Here is a 26,172-nt window from a genome sequence, read left to right on the forward strand (position 1 = left end):
GTGGGAATGGAGATTTTGCACTATCCTTTCCCTACCATGCCCACCAAGCCACACCACAAAATCCAGTAGTAAAAAAAAATGAATTTCACCACTGTTTATCTACTCACATTTGCATGCTTTTGAACTGTTAGGTTGGCAGAGGCTGTGCCGAGTGACAGGATCTCACCCCATCACACAGTGGTAGGACTTGAACTGCCAGAGTGTGAACCTTCTCCAGTGTCTTTTAAGCCACTGAGCCACCACGCCTCACGGACATTCCGAGTCCCCTCCACTAAATATTGCCATTTGATGGGAGTTAGGAAGCAGTGCCTTTTCTGTGGTAGCCCTTGCTCTATATACTGTCTGCCTCCTGAAGTTTGACAGGACTCCATCCTCTTATTTTTCTGTAAACATTGAAAACCTAGATTTCCTCCAAGCACTGGGATAAGACTGGATAATTAGATTACACTTTAGAAGTTTGACTTGGTGCAGGTCTTTGCTCTTTTAAATGTTTTAATCTGCTTAGTTTTGTAGTTTTAATATGATTTTATACGCTGTTTTAACTTTTGATTGGGAGCCACCCAGAGTTGGTACGACGGTAAGTGGCTATATAATTGTTTTAAACAAATAAATATCTAGCTGCTTTCAAGATATTTAATATTGTCCTTTTCCTAGTCCAGAACATCATGGCTAGGAGCCATGGTGGCACAGCGGGTAGAGTACAGTACTGCAGGCTCCTTCTGCTTACTGCTGGCTGCCTGCAATTTGGCAGTTCCAATCTCACCAGGCTCACGGTTGATTCAGCCTTCTATCCTTCAGAGGTGGGTAGAATGAGGACCCAAATTGTTGGGGAGCAATATGCTAGCTCTGTAAACTTCTTAGAGAGGGCTGTAAAGCACTGTGAAGTGATGTTGTGGGCTGCCAGTGGAGCTGACAGCAGATTCGGAGAGTGAGGAGGTTAGGGAGGAACATGGGCCAGTCCTGGAGTCTAGGGAAGACTCTGATGAGGGCTCTGTGCCAGAGGCAGAGAGGGGGTCAGAGCCATATGCCACTTATCAGCTGCCTTCAGAGTCAGACATCAGTAAGGCAGATGAACAGCTGGAGTCTGTTCCCAATATGCGCATGCACAGAGTTGCCAGACGAAGAGAACAGCTAAAGAAAAGGGGTTGCCTTGGGAGTAAGACCACAGGTGGACAATGAATGGCCCCTCCCAAAGGAATTAAAAGAGGAGAAAAAGGGGAGTGGAGTTTGCAGGAGACGGTTAGTTCACTTAATTGGTTCGTGACTCTCCAAGACTTCTTACCAAGATTTGCAGATTTCGGCTTGTCAGCTTTTCAAGCCAGATAAGGTCTGTGATTGTAAATCCTCCCATGAAAGACTTTGCTGGATGTGAACAAGCAGAATTCACAATAAATTAATAAAAGTGGTTTTTGTCGGGACCAGGGGTTTGCTTCATGCTATTGGGAAGCTTAGGTCAGAATAAACAGTATATAAGTTTAAGTACTATTGCTATCATCAATGATCATCAACCATGAGAACCAGTTTCCTTTGTCTTTGACAAAATGGCAGAAGATAAGTGTTTTAAACCCGACAGAAGAGCAGCTCTGAAACCCTCCATCCCATTAAAATATCAGCCGAGTCAGACAATTTGCTGTCTCTGTTCATTATGGATTTACAGATTATCCTAATAGCAAGACTCGTGGATAACCAGGTTCTGACAAAGGTCATGCGAGCCAGCTTCAACATTGGGATCTTGGTAGCCTTGAATTCATGTGACTCTTGTTCTGTGACCCAGGACAGCGAAATGTTGGTCATTAAATCCGAGGTGACTGCAAGCAAGACCAGCTCCTGAGCTGATTGGCAGCAAAAATCCCCATCTTTATATAATTGCAAATATTCTTCAGGGAGCCATCTATTTTCATTTCACAGGGGACGGGTCTGGAGCAGTGGCAGTTCAATCTGATCCATCCCCAAGTGCGTGCATACACCTTTTCCACCCTGCCTCAAATCACCCCCCCCCCCAAAGTAGGCTATTAATCGGGCAGTTTGCAATTCCCGTAACAGAAGAGAAAAATAAGTCTGCATCTGTTCTACTTGATCTTCATCATTCGGAAAGCAGCCTCAGGTCCTGCTGAATTTGGATGACCTACGAAGCACATTGTGAAATGGAGAAAGTAGCAGCATAATATTTAGATTAAAAGTCGTGTCCCGAGCAATGCTCGTTCTGGGAATAGCTGGTTCAAAACATTTTTTTTTTTCAAAGTCATCGATATGCTATCAAAAATAGCCTTCAAAATTAAATGTGATATTGAGTGTCCTTTCAAAAATGTGTCACATTGTTTACAAGTTCCTTTTTTAACATTATTATTATTAGTAGTATTTTTATTATTATTATTATTTATGCACTTTATTCATTAAACATGAAACTCAGCCAACTGAACATTCAAAAATGCATTACAAATACCAGTGACTGGTGCTAATGGTTGATACGGGTTGCTGCCAGAGTCCTAGGTATCAACCAAGCACCTTCTTAAAATAGAAGATGTCCCGAGCAGTGCAGTTTTTCCAGTTCTGCCGGTGTCATTGCAGGAAGCTGCAGTTGGCTGATGTATAAATTCTTGGACATGGTACCAAGGGCCCCGATGAGAACATGTTACATGTCTCATCCATAGCCGTGCAGTTTTGATGGCCAGGTCATGATATTTTGTGATTTTTTTTTCTAGTTCTTTTTCTTCAGCTCAGGCATCTCCTGGTACAGTGATATCAATAAACTTTACGCATCGGCCCTCTACAACTGTGAAATATAATTAATATAATATAATATAATATTATGTAGAGCGTTGTTAAGTGAGTTTCACCACATTTTACAAGTTGACCACACCCACCCATTCACATGGCTGGCAAGCCACGCCCAACTGGTCACATGACCAGCAAGCCACTCCCACTGGTCACATGGCCGGCAAGCCACTCCCACAAAGCAGGCCACACCTACAGAAGAGGTTCTAAAAAAATTTGAAACCCACCTCTGGTGGACACCCACGATTTCCCTTATGGTTCGGGTGAACCAGTCTGAACCGGCTGAATACCACCTCTGCTTGGAACCCTGACACTATCATCATCATCATCATCATCATCATCATCATCATCATCATCATCATCAAACAGTCCTCTATGAGAACAAGGCTGAAATTTGGTTCGAAGAGTCGGTTCTTCTATTCCTCCCTTTTGGCTCCAAAACTGCCGTCAGAATCCAGGCAGATCATATCACCCATGGCAGAAGAAGCCAAGCAAATTGCAAATGAGAAGCTGGGAAAGTGACTTTTGAAACTGCACACTCTATTGTCTGCTTTTCTCGGGGAGCTGACTTTCTGCCAAGTTAATTCTGTTCTTCTTGTGTGTCAAGGGAGCCAGCGACATCCCTACCTCTCCGGGGCTGCAAAGTTTCACCTGGTGAAATTACGGTTTGATAAATATATAGCTTTCCATTGTCTCTGCCACTGACATCATGTTCTTTGTACATTTCCTTTACCTGGCTTTGAGTCTGCTTGTCAGCGCTGAACTGCCCTGTAGCTGCTCCTATATATATATATATATATATATATAGGAAATCTGTGCCTTCTAATTCTAGTCACACGGCCTCTTGGGCCTCAATTCATCACTTAAATTTGTCATAAGTGCATTAAACTGAGCATTGAAATTGTTCTTGTCAAATCATCTCCAAGACATATTGAGCTAGACGGAGCTCCAGCCCCAGCACTCGGCACAGACATCTTGGCTCTGTCAAAATACAGCAGGCATTTTCACCCTTTTAAAAAAGACTTTAAGCCATTAAATTGCATTATAATTTCTACATTTTGATAGAACGTAGCTCTTATTTGCATCCGTTGTAGTCATGGATCAGTCAGGATTTTTTTTCTCTCTCTCTCTCTTCCTTTCCCTTCTCTCACTTCACATATTAATCTCCCTCTCCGCTGTACCCCCATCTCTTTGCTCGGATTTAGACAGAATTCAACCCTAATAATTTGCCGCAGGCTAAATTTTAAAATGCAAAGTGTCAGATGGAAATACAAAATGGGAAGGCAGCGGGGAACGAGAGGAAACCCGAACCAAAAATAAATTATTTTTCTAGCCATAAGGAGCAGTGCTATGAAAACTCTCCTCCGCCAAAACCGTTCCAGAAATTCAAGACTTCCAAATAGCCTGTTCTTACTTCCATACTGAAAATGGCTCCTGCTGAAAGTTATAGCTTTCTGGGTGGTGGCCTAAGGAAGGGATGAAATGACTTTTAGAGTCCTTCTTTCGAGGACAGAGACAGCTCCATGTCATCAGTCTTAGAGGAGACTTCTGTAGGATGGGGGGGGGGAGGGGGAATCAAGACAGCTGTTATAATCATGCAATCAAGGCCCTGTTGTGGCCCACCAGTGGCCAACGGAGCTGCCAGCAGAGTCGGAGAGTGAGGAGGTTGATGAGGAGGAACATGGGCCAGTCCTGGAATCTCAGAATAAAGTGGATGTCAGGCCTGCAGACATCTTTCTTTTTGGATTTTTGGCCTGACACACTTTCTATTATTCTACAATGCGTTTTCTATTGTGGGGAAACGAACAGTTCTGTGGGCGTGTCTTGGTAGGTGTGGTGTGTCTTGGTGGGTGTGTCTTGGTGGGCATGGCAGAGGAAGGTTACTGCAAAATCCCAATTCCCTGGGACTTGGGAGGCAGAGAATAGATGGGGGAGGGGCCAGTCAGAGGTGGTATTTACCGGTTCTCCAGAACTGGTCAAAATTTCTGCTACCGGTTCTCCAGAACTGGTCAGAACCTGGTGAATACCACATCTGCTTTGCAGCATATTAGTCAAGAACCGACTCGATGCAATATGATTCCATTATATTTTGTAAGCATTAAACCATTTCAAGAGATATTAAAAAGATTGACTTAGGGCCGGGTTTTGCAAAGTTTCATTGGTGGGGGTATATAAAAAAAAGAATATAGTTTTTTCCTGATCTTTTATTGATTATTTATTCAATTATTCACTCAAGCTTCTTAGCCACGCAGTTCCAAAATTGACGGCAGCTTACATCAAGCAATAAGAGAATTAAAAAGAAAACTCTTCATAATCTAATAAAACAAAATTCATCTAACTATACCACTCAATAGGGATGGGCTAATTCTCATTATCCTCAAATATTTTCTAGGACAGGTCTCAAAATTCTGTTTTGAGTACAAGGTTGTTGGGAACAAAGAAGCTACATATTTAGCAAAACTTTTCTCTCTTTTTTCTTTTAAGAAAGGCGAGAGAAGAAAAATAGGAAGAAATGTGCAGGAAGAAAATACAAAAATGAGATTGGAGTTGATCTTGCTAGGATGAGGATCCCTTTTTAGTCCTTGAGGCAGAGAAAGAAAAATCAAATCTATTAATTTTATTCTCTTGCATCTACCGTGCCTTGAGATGGCTTCTTGGAATACATACAGCTTCTAATCTTATTTCCATTTTTTCTTGTATACGTTGTATTAAATACTGCTTAGTTTGGTCTAGTTTTTATCCTTTTATAAACATCGCATAAAAGCTTGAACTCCCACCTCCTCTGTACTGTCACTGGAATTTAAATGTTTAGTGTCGGAAAAGATTAATTCTATCCAAGAATTGGTGGCCTCCAAGTTAAACATGTGTTTTTTTGAAGGGGAAAAAAACTACTATCATGTGGATATGTTCACATATAATATGTTAATTCTACATTTAGGTTAATCAAACACGATTGCTGTGAATATGTTGTGTTCAGATAAATTATTTCATGTCTTAATTTGATGGCTGGTTCATGTAGCATGCTAAGAGAATAATCAAATCATACAAATAAACAAAAATATTTGTAGGGTTGAAATGAGTGGTTCTTGATGCTCTCTGAGCTTGGTTGGTTTTTTTTGCAGATGTTTCTGTAACAAACCAGATAACATTAGCCATCACTGTACTAGAAGATCCGTGACCCGTCAAAACCGCGCTCTACTAAGCCGCGCCCGATTAAACCGTGTCGCTGACGTCATCAACAGGGCGACAACAGCCAGCACGGAGAAAGAAGGGCGCTTTAAATAACACTTTGAAAGCAAGCCGATTCAATTTAAGGTAAGGGTTAGGTTTAGGGTTAGCTTTAGGGTTAGGTTTAGGGTTAGGTTAAGGGTTAGGGTTAGGGTTAGGGTTAGGGTTAGGGTTAGGTTAAGGGTTAGGATTAGGTTTAGGGTTAGGTTTAGGATTAGGTTTAGGGGGGTTAGGTTTAGGTTTAGGGGTTAATTTTAGGTTTAGCGTTTACCGCGTGCTTCTGTCTCCGTGCTGTTGTCGCCCGGTTGATGACGTCAGCTACGCGGTTTCGTCGAGCACGATTTAGTCGAACGCGGTTCTGTGGTGGAACCCTAGAAGATCTCCAAGGTCCCTTCCAACTCTGTTATTCTGTTCGGTGACAGCCGGCAAAACAAGTGCTTATCATTATGACCCAGCTCAGTCCATAGGATTCCACCACAAAGCTTCATCTGCAGTGGAGAAAAATCCAAAACTCATATTCAGGCAGGGCAATTCATATTTCCTCGATAACTCAGATTATTATATTGCAATCCTCAAGGCCTTAGGACAATGTTTAATGTATATTAATATATAGACCCCTTATTTTAAGAAATGGACGTATTTTAAATTGTAACTTGTAACTTAATATATAACTTCTTGAATTATTTATGTCTTAGAAAATTGACCACACATTTTCATCTTATGTGTATTGTATTAATGTGTGTTCTTTTCATACATTTTTACTGCTGGTATCCATGTATTTCATGCCTTATACTAAATAAATAATGTTTTAGAGTTTGAAGGCAAATTCTGTTACAGCATGTCAACGTTAGGCTTTATACTTCACAAGCCACTCAAGAGGTAATTCATAGATGATCTCAATATGTTATCCCACCCACCATAGAGTCTAGACTTAACAGAATAATAGAATTTGAAGGGACCTTGGAGGTCTTCTAGTCCAACCCCTTGCTCAAGCAGCGATGGCAAACCTTGTTTGGCTCACGTGCCATAAGCAGGAGGAGTGCAGGGGAGTCGTGCCTGGCCACACCCATAATTCAATGCACGCCCCCCCAGCGCACTTGCGCACATGACAGGTGCTCCCCCCATTTTTTGCATGCTTTTTTCATCCTCCCCAGGCTCCAGAGGCTTTATAGAAGCCTGGGGAGGGTGAAAACAGCCTCCCATGCCCTCCCGGAGGCCTACGGAAGCTTCAGGAGTTTCCCTGAAGCCTCCGGAAGGCAAAAAACAACCCTATGAGCAAACCAAAAGTTACTTCCAGGTTGCCTGTAGGGCTGATTTTAGCTCTCCATAGCATTCAGGAGCCCTCAGGAGGCTTCTCTGCAGGCTCCAGAGAACTAAAAATGCCCCTATGAGCAAACTTATGGTTTGCTTGTAGAGTCATTTTTCGTCCACCCGAGCCTTCAGAGAAGCCTCTGGAAGGCCCCTGAGGCTGCAGAGGGCTTAAACCGGCCCTACGAGCAAATCGGAAGTCCATTACAGAACTTCTGGTTTGCCCGTAGGGCTGGTGTTTTGTGCTCTGTAGGCTTCAGGGAAGCTCCTAAAGCCTCTGGAGGGCCTCCGGGAGGACAGGGAAGGCTGTTTCGCCCTCCCCAGGTTCCTATAAAGCCTCTGGAGCCTGGGGAGTGCGTAAAATGGCTAAAAAAAGGCTGAACTCAGCCTGCCAGCGTGTGTGTGCATGCTGGCCAGCTGACAGGGCAATGCCTCACGTGCCCTGACAAATGGCTCCACGTGCCACCTGCGGCACGCGTGCCATAGGTTCGCCATCCCGGCCCTATATCATTCTAGACAAGTGGTTGTCCAGTCTCTTTGTAAATGCCTTCTGTGATGGATTACCCACAATTCTGAAGGCAACCTGTTCCCCTGCTTAAGCAGGGGACCTTTTTTTTTCATTTCAAGTTTTTTAAAAAAAATACAAATTATACATATTATAGGAACAAAGCATTGTCCGGGTTCTTCTCTCATTTACATAGTCCATTTACAGCATACTTTTGTTTTCACTTTCAGCCCAATTATTCTCTTCCATTATTTTTCATCTTTATAATTATTTTTTCTTACTACATAAACAATATCTTCAATTGTCCCTTCACAGTTTCACCAAATTTTCATTTCTTATTTTCTCCATTGATATATTTTGCTACAAGCAGCGTATATCCACTAATTCTATTTAAACCTAGAGCATTTCTTTCAGTTTTTTTCTACATTTAGCTGCACCAGGACCATGTGCTTGATGGTTCTGCTCCATTCAACCATCTTTCCAAGCAGCCTCCATGTTCCCCGTGTCTTTCTCCCCACTTGGAACTGAACCAGATGGATATTTCTTCCAACATCCTATACCATTTCAATATGTTCAGCTCTAGTATTCATAAGCTGCTTTACTGAGGCCATTTCATTTCAGAAGCATTTTTGTCAGGAATGAATGCAATCCTGTAGAAGTGGAGGGACTGATTAAAGTTCAACTAATTGAAGGAGACTACTATTTTGAAAAAAAGATGGCATCATAGATATCTCCCAAATTTCAGTAGGGTGATCTTCCAGAATGACACATCTTGCTTATCTCATGCCTTTGCAGCAGCAGCCTACAGCATTAACAACAGAAATTAAATAAAAGAGAGAGAGAGGGGGGGGAGGGGGAGAGGGAATGAGAGAGAGAAAGAGAGAATGAGAGAGAGAAAGAGAGAATGAATGAGAGAGAGAAAGAGAGAATGAGATAGAATGAGAGAGAATGAAAGAGAATGAAAGAGAGAATGAGAGAGAATGAGAGAGGGAGAGAGAGGGAGAAGGAGAGGGAGAGAAAGAGAGAACTAGAAAATACATATTTTTTTAAAAAATCTAATAATATTGTAACACAGGCGGTAGAAAGAAAAACAACATTAAAAAAAATTACAATAGTGAAATGAATGCTTCTCTCAAAAGGCAGCTCACTATGCCCATTGGGACCAATTACAGCGGTGTAAGTCTCATGTCTCAAACAAAGCAATCTGTTCTGGAAGATTAATTTTCAGAAAATTACAAATGACCCCTGGAAAGGATGAATTGACAAGTCCTGGGAGAAATAACAAACTTGCTTCATGGGCTCGTAGGGAGCTTCATTGGCTCATAGGGATGGAAGGGACATTGGAACTCTCTTAATCCAACCCCTTGCCCAGAGCAGAGATCCTCATACATTATCTAAAACAAATGATTGTCCAACCTTTGTTTCTAAAGCCCCATTAATAGAACATCCATAATTCCAACAGGCAAGCTGTTCCATTATTTAATAACTGTCCCCAGAAAGGAATTTCCTCCTTATTTCAAATTTGGATCTTTCTCTCTCCCCCCCCCCACCTCTCTCCGTCTCCATCTCTCTGTCTCTGTGTCTCTCTGTTTCTCTGTCACTCTCTCTCTCCTTCACCCATTGGTTCGTGACCTAATCTCAGAAGCTATGAAGAACAAAACTGTCTTCTTCCCTGTGATAGCCCTTCAAGCATTGCCAGATGGCCATATGTTTCTCCTTAGCTTTCTTATCCTTGGGCTAAACATGTCTAAATTATTTTAATGGTTCTTAGTAGGATTTAGCCTCTGAGGCCTTCACCATCTTTACCGATCTTCTCTGCACTCCTTCTAGTTCTTTTGTGTCTTTTTGTATTTGTGATGACTAGAAGTAGAGATGTTATTTAACTTGACCTGACCAGTACAGCATGGAGCAGAACTCTCTATCTATCTATCTATCTATCTATCTATCTATCTATCTATCTATCTATCTATCTATCTATCTATCTATCTATCTATCTATCTATCTCTCCCTCTCTCTCTCTCTCTCTCTCTATCTCTATCTCTCTATCTCTCTATCTCTCTATCTCTCTATCTCTCTATCTCTCTCTCTATCTCTCTATCTCTCTATCTCTCTCTATCTCTCTATCTCTCTATCTCTCTATCTCTCTATCTCTCTATCTCTATCTCTATCTATCTATCTATCTATCTATCTATCTATCTATCTATCTATCTATCTATCTCTACCTCTACCTCTACCTCTACCTCTACCTCTACCTCTACCTCTATCTCTCTATCTCTCTATCTCTCTATCTCTCTATCTCTCTATCTCTATCTCTATCTCTATCTCTCTATCTCTCTATCTCTCTATCTCTCTATCTCTCTCTCTCTCTCTATCTCTCTATCTCTCTATCTCTATCTATCTCTATCTCTATATCTATCTATCTATCTATCTCTATCTATCTCTATCTCTATCTCTATCTCTATCTCTCTCTCTCTCTCTCTCTCTCTATCTCTATCTCTCTATCTCTCTCTCTATCTATCTCTCTATATCTATCTATCTATCTCTATCTCTATCTCTATCTCTATCTCTATCTCTATCTCTATCTCTATCTCTATCTCTATCTCTATCTCTATCTCTATCTCTCTATCTCTATCTCTATCTCTCTATCTCTCTATCTCTATCTCTATCTCTATCTCTATCTCTATCTCTATCTCTATCTCTATCTCTCTATCTCTATCTCTATCTCTATCTATCTCTCTATCTCTATCTCTATCTCTAATCTATCTATCTATCTATCTATCTATCTATCTATCTATCTCTATCTCTATCTATCTCTCTATCTCTCTATCTCTCTATCTCTCTATCTCTCTCTCTCTCTCTCTCTCTCTCTCTCTCTATCTCTATCTCTATCTCTATCTATCTATCTATCTATCTCTATCTCTATCTCTATCTCTATCTCTCTCTCTCTCTCTCTCTCTCTCTCTCTCTCTCTCTCTCTCTCTCTCTCTCTCTCTCTCTCTCTCTCTCTCTCTCTATCTATCTATCTATCTATCTATCTATCTATCTATCTATCTATCTATCTATCTATCATCTCATACTATACCTCTATTGGTACAATCCAATATTACATTGCAAGGACAAATATACAGTAACAGAATCATAGGGGAAAATACTAGCATCTTTTACAATTAACAAAGTTTGTTAGAAAGCATTAATCTATGGGGATTGTCAGTCATCCAGGTCATGGTTGTTCCAAAGGGGCTTTTTCAATAGGCAACTGGAATTTCTTGTTTTTCTTTGAAGACATTTCGCTTCTCATCCAAGAAGTTTCTTCGGCATGGTGGGGAATAGAAGGACTTATACTTCTTGCAGACAGCTGGTCATTTGCATATTTTAGAGAGTCACTGAGGCCACTTGGTGGTTTATCTGTGTCTTCAGGGTCATCTGAGTAGTGCAAATGGGTGTGGAGGCCAAGACTCTAAAACATGGATATTAAACTGGTGGTCCGCAGGCCAGATGTGTCATGCATAGGTCACACACACACCCCAGTTCCCTGAATGGGGAAAACATCATGAAATGTCACATGACAGCAACATGACACTGCAAATTTGACAACCAAGCTCTAAAAGAATGCAAATGACCAGTTGTCTGCAAGGAGTATAAATCCTTCCATTCCACATCATCCAGTCAGAGCTGAAGAAGATTCTTGGATGAGAAACAAAATGTCTTCAAAGAGAAACAAGTCCAGTTGCCTCTTGAAAAAACACTTTTGGGATAAAAGGCATTAAAGATAAAGGTCAAGGTTCCCCTCACACATATGTGCTAGTCATTCCCGACTCTAGGGGGCAGTGTTCATCTCCATTTCAAAGCCAAAGAGCCAGCACTGTCCAAAGATGTTTCCATGGTCATATGGCTGGCATGACTAAACACCGAAGGAGCACAGAATGTTGTTAACTTCCCACCAAAGATGGTTCCTATTTTTAATACTCGCATTTTTACATGCTTTTGAACTGCTAGGTTGGCAGAAGCTGGGACAAGTAATGGAAACTCACTCCATTACACGGCACTAGGGATTCGAACCGCTGAACTGCCGACCTTTCTGATCGACAAGCTCCGTGTCTTAGACACTGAGCCACCACGTCCCTGGATAGCCAATAGCAATATCTTATACAGAGGTACCGAACTCGTGGCCTGTGGGATGGATGTGTCACGCACTGGCCACACCCACCCCTGGTTTAGCAAAAGGAGGGGGAGTTGTGATACGTCACATGATAACAACTTGTCCTGCTCTAATCTATTAGGTCAAACCGCTGCTCAATATCTTCCCTTCTCCGAGCAGACAAAGAATCAAGCGTGGTCCTCTCCTTCAACAATAACTTCTCATCTCCACTATTCCCCCAGAGCTTTCCTCAATATGCCTTCAAAACGCCATTTCATCTGAAAAAGAAACTGAACCTGCCTCTATTATGGGTAATAGACATGAGGGACTAGTATTCTTTTTTTCTTCAAAAAAAAATTCCAGCTTTATGCCTTTCAATCCCAAGAGATCTCTGGTAATTTAAAGAGGCAGGGTTTTTTTTCTTTGGTTGCTGTTGTTTTTTCTGTTTTTTGCACTCCTTGTGCAAAATTAAAGCTAATAGCATTCTGGAGTCCACCGACTGATATCCCAAGGGAATCAGTTCAATTGAACGGCTTAGCTGTGGGTAACAGCTCTCTATTTTCCCACCCTTTCTTTAATCAGCAATGTGGTTATTGTTTGCACTCTTCTTTTTCGCTTAAAACTCATCCATCGACTGGGTGATCACGAAAAAAAAGAAAAAAGCCATGTGGAATATCTCTGATCCAGACCATATTTTAATGCTTCACATACACTGGACAGTTGATAACGGATTAGCATGTTATTTAGTCATTTGAAAATAAATAAATAAGAAAACACCAACAGGATTCCCCCTCTCCCTCGAATGTATGAAAAATTGAAAGAAAGGGAAAGAATTTCAATGCTTACCTCCTAAAAATAAGACGACGTGTATCTTATTTATTTTTTAATCGAATTTATTGACTCATGAGAGCTGGGACAAGACTTTAGAGTTCATTAATTCCAGTTGTTTTTCAAACTGCAACTTTAAGATATGTGGTCTTCAACATCCAGAATTCCCCAGCAAGCAAATTAAAGTTGCCAAGTTTGGGGAAAAAAATACTGATCTATCCCAATATCTTGCTCCATGCAGGAATATTTCTGACAAAAACCATCCAGCCTCTAGTTGAAGATCTCTAGTGAAAGAGAACTTACTAGCTCATTTAGTAAGCTAGTTCCATTGATTAACAGCTCGTAAAATCCAGAAGTTCCTCCTGCTCTCTAATCTGAACCTACTTCTTTGTATTTTAATGTATTGGTTCTACTCTACCCTTCTAGGGTTATAGAAAACCAATTCCCACATATTTCTGTACGATATGCCATTAGGTATTTGGAGAAACTTTTCCTTTAGATATTGTTTTTTGTTGAGACAGAGTGTCAACTCCACTATGCGTCAACCCCACTATGCAAACCAAACCAGGAAATCCACTCAACATGAAAACTGAAACTACTTTTATTAACATTGACTACATCAGTGTTGGCGAATCTTTTATAGCAATAGCAATAGAAATAGCAGTTAGACTTATATACCACTTCATAGGGCTTTCAGCTCTCTCTAAGTGGTTTACAGAGTCAGCATATCGCCCCCAACAATCCGGGTCCTCATTTCACCCACCTCAGAAGGATGGAAGGCTGAGTCAACCTTGAGCCGGTGAGATTTGAACCGCTGAACTGCAGATAACAGTCAGCTGAAGTGGCCTGCAGTACTGCACCCTAACCACTGCGCCACCTCGGCTCTTTTCGGCACCGAGTGCTGAAATGTGAGCACACATACACACACAGCCATGTGCCAGAGACCAGATAAGCAGCCACACGGCACTCATGCGTGCACTGAGAAGATGATCTTCTGGTTTCCAGCTTGCACATGTGTTCTGGCATCCTGGTTTTCTGGTTTCTGGCATGCATGTGCACACGAAGACCAGCTGAACAGTGTGCCAGAACCCGGAAGAGCAACAGGCAGTGGCTTCCATGCCCGGAGGGATGGCTCTGCATGCCACTTCCAGCACATGTGTCATACGTTCGCCATCACGGGACTATACTAGTAGTAACAGAATCATGCAGATCTGACTGTGGTTTATACCCATACAAGTTAGGGTGGCATCTGCTTGAGCTTTTCATGCATGCTTTCTCCTTGTTTGGGGGCTTTTTGAAAATATAAAGTCATATTTTCCCCATGTCATTTTGGTGATCGATCAGGACCCACGTTTTTAAGATTATTTCCATTACTCTTTACACCAACTGAGTTCATGAAAAAGGTTGCATATTTTCAAGTTTCAAGAAGTCCCAATTATCGATGACATTTAATGGAAAAATATGCTGCTGCTGCTTCTTCTTGTGCCAGATCCGCCATTGGACGTTGGCGATCCTGTTTGCGATCCTATTTTTATCAACAGCCATACGAAAAAGGGCTGTTGAGTTTTGTCCAAGCCAGTCCCTTAGATTTTGAAGCCATGGTGTTCTTCTTCTGCTTTCATGATGTTCCTCATTTGCCTTCGATCTTTCCCTGGAGGATTAAGTGAAGCATGGCATATTTTTCTGGATGTCGCATCCCATGTCCAAAATATTCTCTTCACTTTTTAATGGTTTTATTTGTATTTGTATTTGTATTTGTATTTGTATTTGTATTTGTATTTTGTATTTGGTTTATTTGTATGCCGCCCTTCTCCAGGAGGGACTCAAGGCGGCAAACAACTCAGGGGGGAAAGGGAACATAAACACAATACACATAATTAAAATACACAAAAATCACACAGCCATACCAGTCGAGAGGGGAGGGGAACTCATCAACCCCAGGCCTGCCGGCACAGCCAGGTTTTGACGGCTTTCCGGAAGGCCTGGAGAGAGGTGAGGGTCCGGATCTCCGCGGGGAGTTCATTCCAAAGGGCCGGAGCTGCTACAGAGAAGGCCCTCCCCCGTGTAGTAGCCAGATGGCATTGGCTGGTGGACGGAACCCGGAGGAGGCCGACCCTGTGAGATCTAACATGTCTTTGGGAGGTAATTGGCAGCAGGCGGTCTCTCAAGTTTTAATGATCTCCCTTGGCTTTTCATCACCTCCTCATTTCTGATTTTGTCAACCCACCTTACATGTAACAGCCACCTGTAAATCCACATTTCAAATGCTTCTAGTTTCTTCAGGTGGTTTTCTGTCAGAGACCAACTCCCCACTCCGTAGAGCAGGACAGAAAAGATGTAACATCTGATAAGCCTGATTTTCAATCTTAGGCTTATGTTGTGACTGTAGAAGATCTTTTTCATTTTGAAGAATGCTGTTCGACCTTCCTCTATCCTTGCCTTTACTTCAGTGGTACTGTCCCAGCTTTCATGTAAATTAGAACCAAGGTATGAGATCCTTTCAAGTTTTTTCTAGTTGTATTCCTTTCAAAGTTATCTGTGGTAAATTAATGGGTTGTTTGCTGACAACCATGATCTTTAGGGGTTGGTTTCACATTTTGTTACCACCAGTTCACCCTGCGCTCTCACCCGCTTTGTCCCTTCCACACATGTGTCCGGCCTCAAAAACATGCCTAAATAGGACAGCATAGAGCCGGGGTGGGTGGGTGATGTTAGGCTTAGGGTGATTTCTGCTACTGGTTTGGATGAACCGGTCTGAACCGGCTGAATATTACACCTGATGATCTTGGTTTTTGAGGTGTTAAGCTTGCATTAAAGTCAGGTGTCATGAGAGGTTCTTCTGAGAAATCGAACAGACTGCCAGGAGTCTTATCTTCCTTGCTCCTTTCAGACTTTTAATCTATACAGTTCAACGAACAGTTTCCTAACATCTAGATCAGTGATGGCGAACCTTTTTCGCCTCAGTTGCCAAAAGCACAAGTGTGCTCGCTATCGCGTGTGCTCGTGTGCCCACTCCCATAACAATGCTCCCCTGCACCATGCCCCCTGTGCATACGTGTGTGCCCCCCTGCCCCGTGCATGCACGCATGGCTTTCTAGGAGCCTGGAGAGGGTGAAAACGCCCTCCCCCGCCCTCCCAGAGGCTCTCCAGAAGCTGGAAGCGGCCCATTTTCCAACTTCCAGTTTGCGTGTTGGACCCTTTTTCACCTTCCAGAGGCTTCAGGAAAATGAAGGCTGAAAATGAAGGCAGAAATCAGCTGGCCATAGGTTCGCCATCATGGGTCTAGATTAACGCACCTCTAGCCAGCCTATAAGCTTATCAGTAAGCCTATGCTATATTATATTATACGTAATGTCTATGTATTTGTCCTATGTATAATTCCATTCTCCTTTGTTGCCTGAGTTTATAAAACAGTATTTAGCCACTTTCAAGTTAGTTGGCTTTTACTGCTGTCACCTGCTGTTCTGAACTCCTGCTGAAGCATTAGCTTTTTCAGGCTGTGTTACAGTGGGGAAAAATGGTACTTCAAGCAGCTTCTGGCTGGCTGGCAGTAGAATCTCAGCATCTAGTGGGCTGGTGAGGCTTCTGGTCTCTCCTTGACCTTTTAGCTTGTCTCCTTGTGGTTCACTGAAATCTAAGCCTGTCCTTCCTTTACCATCAGGTGTTCCTGAATTGACAGTTCCCCCATTCCCCCAGTGGCTAATTCTTCATTAATGCTTTCTCATACAACAATCTTCCTCCAAGGGTATTATGCACCCATACTCTGGAGTTCTAAGCATTTTCCTTTTATAATTGACAGTTGATAACTGGGTGTTGCCTGGGTATTTATGTATAGGGGGAAAATGTCTGGACCAAACATAATTTCTAATGTTAGATTTTCCCCCTTACCAGATGGAGCCTCCCCCCATGGCAACTCCACTGTGCTGTACAGTAGAAGCCATTTAAGGCAGTACAGTAGAAGCCATTTTAAGGCACAACAGGCTGTATCTTAACAGAACACATACACCGAAAGGTGTTAGGGATTGGCGACGTTTCAATGAGGTCCCACTCATCATCCTCAGGCTGGTGTCTTTGGCCTCGTGCCTGTGTGAGCAAAGCATGATTGGAGCTGCCGTCCCTCTATAAATACTGGTGGGGTGTGTGGAGTGCTGGCTCTGTTGCTGCAAGCAGATTGGTTGGCTGTGTTGTAACATCTTGATTTGTTGATGGAGTTGATGTTTGCAGATTAGTCAGCTGTTTCGTAACATCCTGTGTGGATGAGGTACTGGTTGTGTGTCTATTGTTCTTTTGTGTTGTAATGACCTGGGTAATGGGCTGTGTGGTGACCTCCTGAGCTCTATTGTAGTGATATCCTGAGTCCTCTGCTGCAAACTCTTGGGGGGTTGGCTGTGTTGTAACATCCTGAGCCTTTGTGTTGTAACCTCCTGAGTTCTGTGATGTAATGTCTTGAGCAGATGGCTGAAGTATAACATCCCGGGCTTTGGTTTGGCTCCGGGTTGGCTGTCTGGCCATGTGTTTATGGTGTGTGTCAGTTTGCTTTGTGTGCGGGTTAGAGCGGGGTGCAGCTGTTGGTGATGCCACCGTGGTTTGGCTTCTGGATGGTTGTTGCATTTGGTCTATGGGATGAGTTTGGATTTGAGTCTGGTGAGGGTGATTGGTGGTGGTGTGCTGTGTTGTTCTTGGTCCGGTGTCGGTTTTCGTTTCTGGGACTCGTTTGTTGACTAGGACTGGTTTCCAGATGTCTAGTAGGCGGGAGGTATCATCACGTTTATTCATGTTGTGGGGGTGTTTCTCTATTTTGATGGCTTCCATAATTATTCGCTTGTTGAAGTGTTCAGTTTTGGAGATTATCCTGGTTCCTTCAAAATCAATTTCATGTCCTGTAGCTTTAAGGTGCTGGAAAAGGGAGGAAGTTTTTTTTTCTTCTTTTCTGACTGCGTTCTTGTGTTCTGCGATGCGTGCATTTATTCTCCTATTAGTTTGTCCAATGTATGTGGCTGGGCAGATTTTGCATGGTATTTCATAGACTCCTTGGTTTTCTAGCTGGATCTTGTCTTTGGGGTTTCTTAAGACCAAAAAAATAGCCAACATCTTAAGAAACCCCAAAGACAAGATCCAGCTAAAAAACCAAGAAGTCTATGAAATATCATGTACAATCTGCCCAGCCACATACATTGGATGTATATAAGAAAACAGAATAACAGAATTTAGCAGAATAACAGAGTTGGAAGGGATCTTAGAGATCTTCTAGTCCAACTACCTGTTCAAGCAGGTGACCTTATACCATTTTAGACAAATGGCTGTCTAATCTCTTCTTAAAAGCCTCCAGTGATGGAGTACCCACAACCTCAGAAGGCAAGTTGGTTCCACTGGTTAATTGTTCTCACTGGCATGAAATTTCTTCTTAGTTCTAGGTTGCTTCTCTCCTTGATTAGTTTCCATCCATTGTTTCCTGTCTTGTGTTTTGGTGCTTCCAGTGCTCCTCAGGCTATTTAAAGTTCCAAGGGGAAAAAACAAAGAGAAAGAAGAGCTCATATTGGCCACTGCAAGGCTTTCCTTCTATAGGACTATATTCAGTTATATACCACATCTACTGTACCTATGCACAGGTACAGTTTATATAGTACCTTGGTCAATAGTAGTAACTGTGAGAGGGATCTTGGAGTCCTAGTGGACAACCATTTAAATATGAGCCAGCAATGTGCAGCAGGCTGCCAAAAAAGCCAACACAGTTCTAGGCTGCATAAACAGAGGATAAAATCAAGATCACATGAAGTGTTAATATCACTTTATAATACCTTGGTAAGGCCACACTTGGAATATTACATCCAGTTTTAGTCACCACAATGTAGAAAAAATGTGGATACTCTAGAAAGATAGCAGAGAATAAGAACAAGAATGACTAGGGGACTGGAGGCTAAAACATATGAAGAACGGTTGCAGGAACTGGGTATGTCTAGTTTAATGAAAAGAAGGACTAGGGGAGACATGATAGCAATATTCCAATATCTCAGGGGTTGCGGGGCAACCCCTGAGGGCAGGACAAGAAGCAATGGGTGGAAACTAATCAAGGAGTGAAGCAACTTAAAACTAAGGAGAAATTTCCTGACAGTTAGAACAATTTATCAGTGGAACAACTTGCCTCCAAAAGCTGTGAATGCTCCAACACAGGAAGTTTTAAAGAAGATGTTGGATAACCAATATTGTCTTAAGTGATGTAGGATTTCTTTCCTAAGCAGGGGGTTGGACTAGAAGACCTCCAAGATCCAACTTTGTTATTCTATTCTATTCTAGTTATTTTGAAGAATAGAGGACAGGAGAACCTTCAAACTTAGTAACTGCTTTGTAGCAGGATTAGAATAGTGCCACATCTTGATGGGCTGTCGCCTCAGGTTTGCAAGGAAGAAGAAACAAGGAGTCCGTTTGTTGTTGAGAACAAGGAGATGTTTCCAGTGAAATGCCAGAGTTCCAAGATGGAGGTAGCAGGAGAGATGGAGGCACAATCGTTAACTTTCCACCAAGCCATTTTCAGGATCAGCCATGAAATGGCTGGAGAAATAGCTGAAATTCTCCCAAAGTCTGCGCGTGCATTCACAATATTTTGCCAATACAAGAAGTTCAATTCGTACACTGCAAGAAGTTTAGGAAGAAGAGCCGAGGTGGCGCAGTGGTTAAATGCAGCACTGCAGGCTACTTCTAGATCAGCAGTTCAGCGGTTCAAATCTCACCGGCTCAGGGTTGACTCAGCCTTCCATCCTTCCGAGGTGGGTAAAATGAGGACCCAGATTGTTGGGGGCAATATGCTGACTCTCTGTAAACCGCTTAGAGAGGGCTGAAAGCCCTATGAAGCGGTATATAAGTCTACTGCTATTGCTATTGCTAGGAGCCTTTTGAGAAATCAAGATAGATAGTCTGAACTAGATGAATTTAATTGGTAATGATGAGGTGACAGCATGGCTCTATTAGCTTTCTCCCAGAGAACAAGCAATTTTTTGTTATTGGAGGTGACTTAAATGGCAGCTTTTAAAAACAATGGCAAGGAATCTGAGGCAATGTCCTGGAAAACTGAGAAAATTTCCATCAACTTTTCCAACAGAAATATATATATGCAGAGTGAGTGAGTGAGTGAGTGAGTGAGTGAGTGTGTGTGTGTGTGTGTGTGTGTGTGTGTGTGTGTGAGAGAGAGAGAGAGAGAGAGAGAGAGAGAGAGAGAGAGAGAGAGAGAGAGAGAGAGAGAGAGAGAGAGAGAGAGAGAGAGAACTGAAGTGAACATCATTTGCCATCAGGAAGTGAGAATGGATTCTAAACTATACTTCTGTGTCAAGACATATGACCAGAGAAATCAATAGAAAGCAGAATTCCTTGTATAATTTTCATTTTCTTTGCTTTCATTTTCTACCCATAGAAAATAATAGGGGACATATGATATTGTTAACGGGGGCGGGCTTAAAAAATGAGTCAACTTTGAGATGGCCAGGATCGAACTGCTGTCAGTCAGCAGAATTAGCCTGCAATAGCACTTATATGCCACTTCATAGTGCTTTACAGCCCTCTATAAGCAGTTTACAGAGTCAGTCTATTGCCCCAAACAATCTGGGTCCTTATTTTACTCACCTCGGAAGGATGGAAGGCTGAGTCAACCTTGAGCCAGTAAGATTTGAACTGCCAAATGGCAGTTGAAGTAGCCTGCAGTGCTGCACTCTAACCACTGCACCACCTCAGCTCTTAGCAATGTGATCTTCTAACCACTGTACCACCATGGCTCTAGCAATAAATCACTTTCATTGGATCTCCAGGTGTGGACCTGGTCTTTCATCGAGCTGACAGTTCTTCTTCTCCTTTAAAGGGAAACAAATATCTAAAGCAAATTATTTCATTGAGTAAAAAATTAAAATAGCCGTTATGCTTATTATCACTATCACCAATTTTATTTGGCCTGTCTGTCCCCCCTGGGTATTCCACCATAGGGAGAAGGGGCTGGGGGTGGGGAATCCTCCAGGAAACTTTTTGCTAAGCAGAGAGATACATTTTCCTTGAGAAGCAGCATAAATGATGAAAAGCAGAGTCAACCATCACCTCTGGTTGGTTCACTGACAAATGCGCGCTAGACAAAAGCGCGCCAATGAAACCGCGGCGAGAAAACCGCGAGTTCTAAATCACACTGACAAATGAGCGCAGAAGTGCGCCAACAACAGCGCACCGACAAAAGTGTGCCTTCAACGAACAAGTAATAACTGCGAGTTCTAAACCTAACCCTTAACCTAACTCTAAACCTAATCCTAAACCTAATCCTGAACATAACCCTGAACCCAACCCTCAACCTAACCCTGAACCCAACCCTGAACCTAACCCTGAATCCAACCCTGAACCTAACCCTCAACCTAACCCTGAACCCAACCCTGAACCCAACCCTGAACCTAACCCTGAACCCAACCCTGAACCCAACCCTCAACCTAACCCTGAACCCAACCCTGAACCTAACCCTGAACCCAACCCTGAACCCAACCCTGAACCTAACCCTGAACCCAACCCTGAACCTAACCCTCAACCTAACCCTGAACCCAACCCTGAACCCAACCCTGAACCTAACCCTGAACCCAACCCTGAACCCAACCCTCAACCTAACCCTGAACCCAACCCTGAACCCAACCCTGAACCTAACCCTGAACCCAACCCTGAACCCAATCCTAAACCTAACCCTGAACCCAACCCTGAACCCAACCCTGAACCTAACCCTGAACCCAACCCTGAACCCAACCCTCAACCTAACCCTGAACCCAACCCTGAACCCAACCCTCAACCTAACCCTGAACCCAACCCTCAACCTAACCCTCAACCTAACCCTCAACCTAACCCTAACCCTCAACCTAATCCTTACCTTAACTTAAATCGCACTTCTGTCGGCGCACTGTTGTCGGTGTGTTGTGGCCGCATTGATGATGTCATGGTTTTCTTGCCGTGGTTTCATCATCACGCTTTTGTTGTGTGCGCATTTGTCAGGTCACGCCTCTGGTTCCACAATACATCTGCCAAAGCAGGGCATAGATTCCAGTGTATGTTTTCTGTACGTCCATATGTGTTTTGTCTCAGTCTGAAAGAACCGAGTCCCATTGAGAGACTGAAAAAAGTAGAGCCTCGCTCTTCTTATTTTTAAAGAGACATTGTTATCACCTTCTCTAACAGCAAAGCTAATTTCACCCCAACAGGCAGAGCATGGCTGCCAAAATGAAAGATAAAAACAGTCCTTCAAGGATGGTCAGAGATCAAATGGAATCTCAGTGGCAGCAGCTGCTTTGCCTGCTCCTCTTATCCTTGGAGAAGGAGAAATACAGTATAAGGGAGCCTTTCTAATACTCTGTTCTTGTAGCATTCAGGAATGCCACATCCTCTAATTGCACAAAGCATTCACATCTATGCATTGGAAAAAAAATGTTGAATCAGCCCTGGAAAAAAATTGACAACCAGTGCAAATAGCAAAGCAAAGGTGTTATATGAGCATATCAAAGTACCGTATTTTTTGGAGTATAAGATGCACCTTCCCCTCCCCCCACCAAAAAAAGAGAGAGAAAATGTGGAATAATTGAATGATAGATTGCAATCTAATATTAATGTGTATGGCTATTAGAAATATATGTTGATTGAATGTAATAATTATGTTTAATCTGATTAGTTTCATTTGGATTGGAATGTATGGTGCCCAGGTGCCACACTGTTCATGCATTGATTTCACATTTTCATTAAGAGCTGAGGTGGCACAGTGGTTAAATGCAGCACTGCAGGCTACTTCAGCTGACTGCAGTTCTACAGTTCGGCTGTTCAAATCTCACCGGCTCAGCGTTGACTCAGCCTTCCATCCTTCCGAGGTGGGTAAAATGAGGACCCAGATTGTTGTTGGGGGCAATATGCTGACTCTGTAAACCGCTTAGAGAGGGCTGAAAGCCCTATGAAGTGGTATATAAGTCTAACTGCTATTGCTATTAAAAAAAACTTTAGAAAAAAGAATTCATAGTGATCACTGTGTTTACTCATCTGCCCTTTTGTTTGGTTTTTCCATCAAATAAATCTTGGATGTGAAGGAGAAAATCCCTCAGAAATTTTTGTTTATTTATTACTTTACATTGCAGGAACTGGGTATGTCTAGTTTAATGAAAAGAAGGACTAGGGGAGACATGATAGCAGTGTTCCAATATCTCAGGGGACTAGAAGACTTCCAAGGTCCCTTCCAACTCTCCGTTTGTATTGTATTTTTATCCCATCTTTATGCATTTTTTTAATAATTCAAGTGAATGAACCTACCTAATGCATCTTCCTCCACCTCCCACAACAACAATAATCTGGTGAAGTGAGTTGGGCTGAGAGAGGGTGACTGGCCCAGATGTATTTTCCTCCTTATGGTGGGATTAGAACTCACTGTCGCCTGGTGATTGGCCCAAAGACACCCAGATGTATTTCATGACTAAAGCGGGCTAGAACTCACTGTCACCTAGTGATTGGCCCAAAGCCACCTAGCTGGTTTTCATGCCTATAGTAAGGTGGGACTAGAACTCACTGTCTGCTGGTTTCTAGGACACAATTTTAACCATTAGACCAAACCGGTTCTCATTTTGCTCATCCCAACACTTTGTTCTCCCCGCTGCATCTGCTTTCTGGAGAGGCCTCTTGCTTGGACAGATTTGTCAAGAAAATCTTTTTATTCATGTAAAACTGCTGCATTAATTACTCATATACTGTTCGTATAAATAGGAGAAGGAGGAAGAGTTGTCCTTTTGTTGTGTCAATGGAGAAGAAGAGTGATGGTGACAGCGAAGAAGAGAAGGATATGTCATGTGGAAAGGAAGAAACTCTAGCAGATTCCACCCCCCCCTCCCGGAACATAGAGATTCTGAAGAAATTAATTATTCATATTCTAAGAAGACCTGATCTAAATTTACTGATCTGCCACTGTTCCTCCTTCTTCAAGATTCTGACAGCCTCTGGCTCAAGCAAATCTTGCCAACGTACTTTTCGTTTGGTTCAGAATAAAAATGCATTTCAAAAGCATATTTGAATATTATTTTTAATGCGAGCTGATCATTTTTAAACACTGAAATGGGATAGAATGGACCGTAAAAAAAGGTAACATGGATATATATATGTGTGTGTGTGTGTGTGTGTGTGTGTGTGTGTGTGTGTATGTATGTGTGTGTGTGTGTGTGTGTATGTATGTATGTATGTATGTGTATATATATATATTTAAAGTCACAACCCCTGGTATGCCCAAATATGGGAGGAAGATCACACTTCCATTCTCTGTCCTTCGGCTCGTCACAAGAGACCATCCAGACAGAAACCCAATATTTTTTACTGTTGCCTTTTTGTTACATTTGTTATATTTGTGCTGATAAATAAATAAAGGGAGACTAGTATAGATCTATTTCAAGCTATTTAGCTCTCATCAGCTAGCCATACCCATGTTGGGAATCGAACCTGTGCTCTATTGCCTCTAAGGCAGATGTGTTAACCATTGAGCTACAGAGCTCGACTCCTTATCAGCCAGGCCAGGGTGAAAGGTATATATTTAAAGTCACAACCCCTGGTATGCCCAAATATGGGAGGAAGATCACACTTCCATTCTCTGTCCTTCGGCTCGTCACAAGAGACCATCCAGACAGAAACCCAATATTTTTTTTAAAATTTATTTATCAGCACAAATATAACAAATGTAACAAAAAGGCAACAGTAATATATATATATATATATATATATATATATATATATATATATATATATATATATATATATATATATATATATATATATATATATATATATACACACACACACATATACACACACACATATACATACATACATACATACATACATACATACATACATACATACATACATACATACATACATATATATATATATATATATATATATATATATATATATATATTCCTTCACCTTCCTCCTTTCCCCCAGTGTGGGCCCCAGACTCTCACTAGCAGAATTCCCCCTCAGAAATATTGGGAGAGTTTCCTTGGTGGCAGAAGAAGAGCACTAATTAATACTGGAAACACAAAGCAATGGTTTTTGTTACTCAGATGCGTGTGTTTGTCTGGGATTTTTTTCTAAAGAGGAAATAAAAAAAGCAGCCCTGAGCTATCACAGCCCCCCCAAACAAGACAACCAGACCCAACAAGACAGACACAGACTTCGGAGGATAATCAGAACTGCAGAAAAAACAATTGCTACCAACCTGCCTTCCACCTGTACACTGCACAAGTCAGAAAGAGGGCTGTGAAAATATTTACAGACCCCCCTCGCACCCTGGACATAAATTGTTTCAACTCCTACCCTCAAAACGACGCTATAGAGCATTGCACACCAGAACAAGAAGACACAAGGATAGTTTTTTTCCCCAAATGCCATCACTCTGCTAAACAAATAATTCCCGCAACACTGTCAAACTATTTACTAAGTCTGCATTACTATTAATATTAATCTTCTCATCATTCCTATGTGCTCTCAAGGTGGAATATAACCACAGACAAAACTGAGATGCAGCTTTTGGGGGAATGTAAGACACTTAAGATATTAGGCCTATATTTTTATCTAAAAAGGAAGAAAAGAAAATGCATTGATTGAAGACATGCTACTATTACTGCATAAGCATTTCCCCGAAACTTACTCTGGCTGTAAGAGTTGACTGTTGCTATAAGTAAGCGATAAATTCAACTTCATGCATTGAAGTATCAACAAAAAGAGTAGGAAATTGGAAATACGAGCCAGTTGCAGTTCTTTTCACCTATACAATAGGAAACCAAATAGCAGAAAGGTGGATAAACAGATTTAATAATAATAAAAAAACGATGTGAGGGTCTCCCCTGCAGCAATTTCAGAAAGCCCTCAAGATGTAGGAGTCTGCTGAACTTTAACAACTTGATCTAATAATAAAAAATACACAGAGGTATTCATTATGATGGTGCTTTTAAAGAACCTTGATATATTAGCATCGGAATGTAGTGGTTAATCTTCTCATCTCACTTCTTTCAAGCACACCTAAAAGCATTCGCTTCCTTTCAGATCATGTAAAGGTATCACAGCCAGCAACATAAAGCAGAGTTATTGTAAAATGTCTCTTGATTCAGACAAGTACTAATTGTGCATTGGGGAACAAGGAGACACACAAACAGTTTCCCAACTGGCAACATCTAAAGGCACAAGCAGAGCACAAGGACTGTAGAACCGACGCCAGGATGTCTCCAGTATGCTATAACCATGTATGATCTTTTCTTAGATTAAGTTACATTTGAAATAATAATGTATTGCTGGTAAAAATCATTAAAGTCTTAGGAGGTGATCTGTTCTTGAAAATTTAGATAATCTCCCCCACCACTTTGAG

This window comes from Thamnophis sirtalis, unplaced genomic scaffold (assembly GCF_051295495.1).
Source record: "Thamnophis sirtalis isolate CommonGarterSnake01/CBP01778 unplaced genomic scaffold, rThaSir2_p1.2 scaffold_7, whole genome shotgun sequence".
Lineage (NCBI taxonomy): Eukaryota > Metazoa > Chordata > Lepidosauria > Squamata > Natricidae > Thamnophis > Thamnophis sirtalis.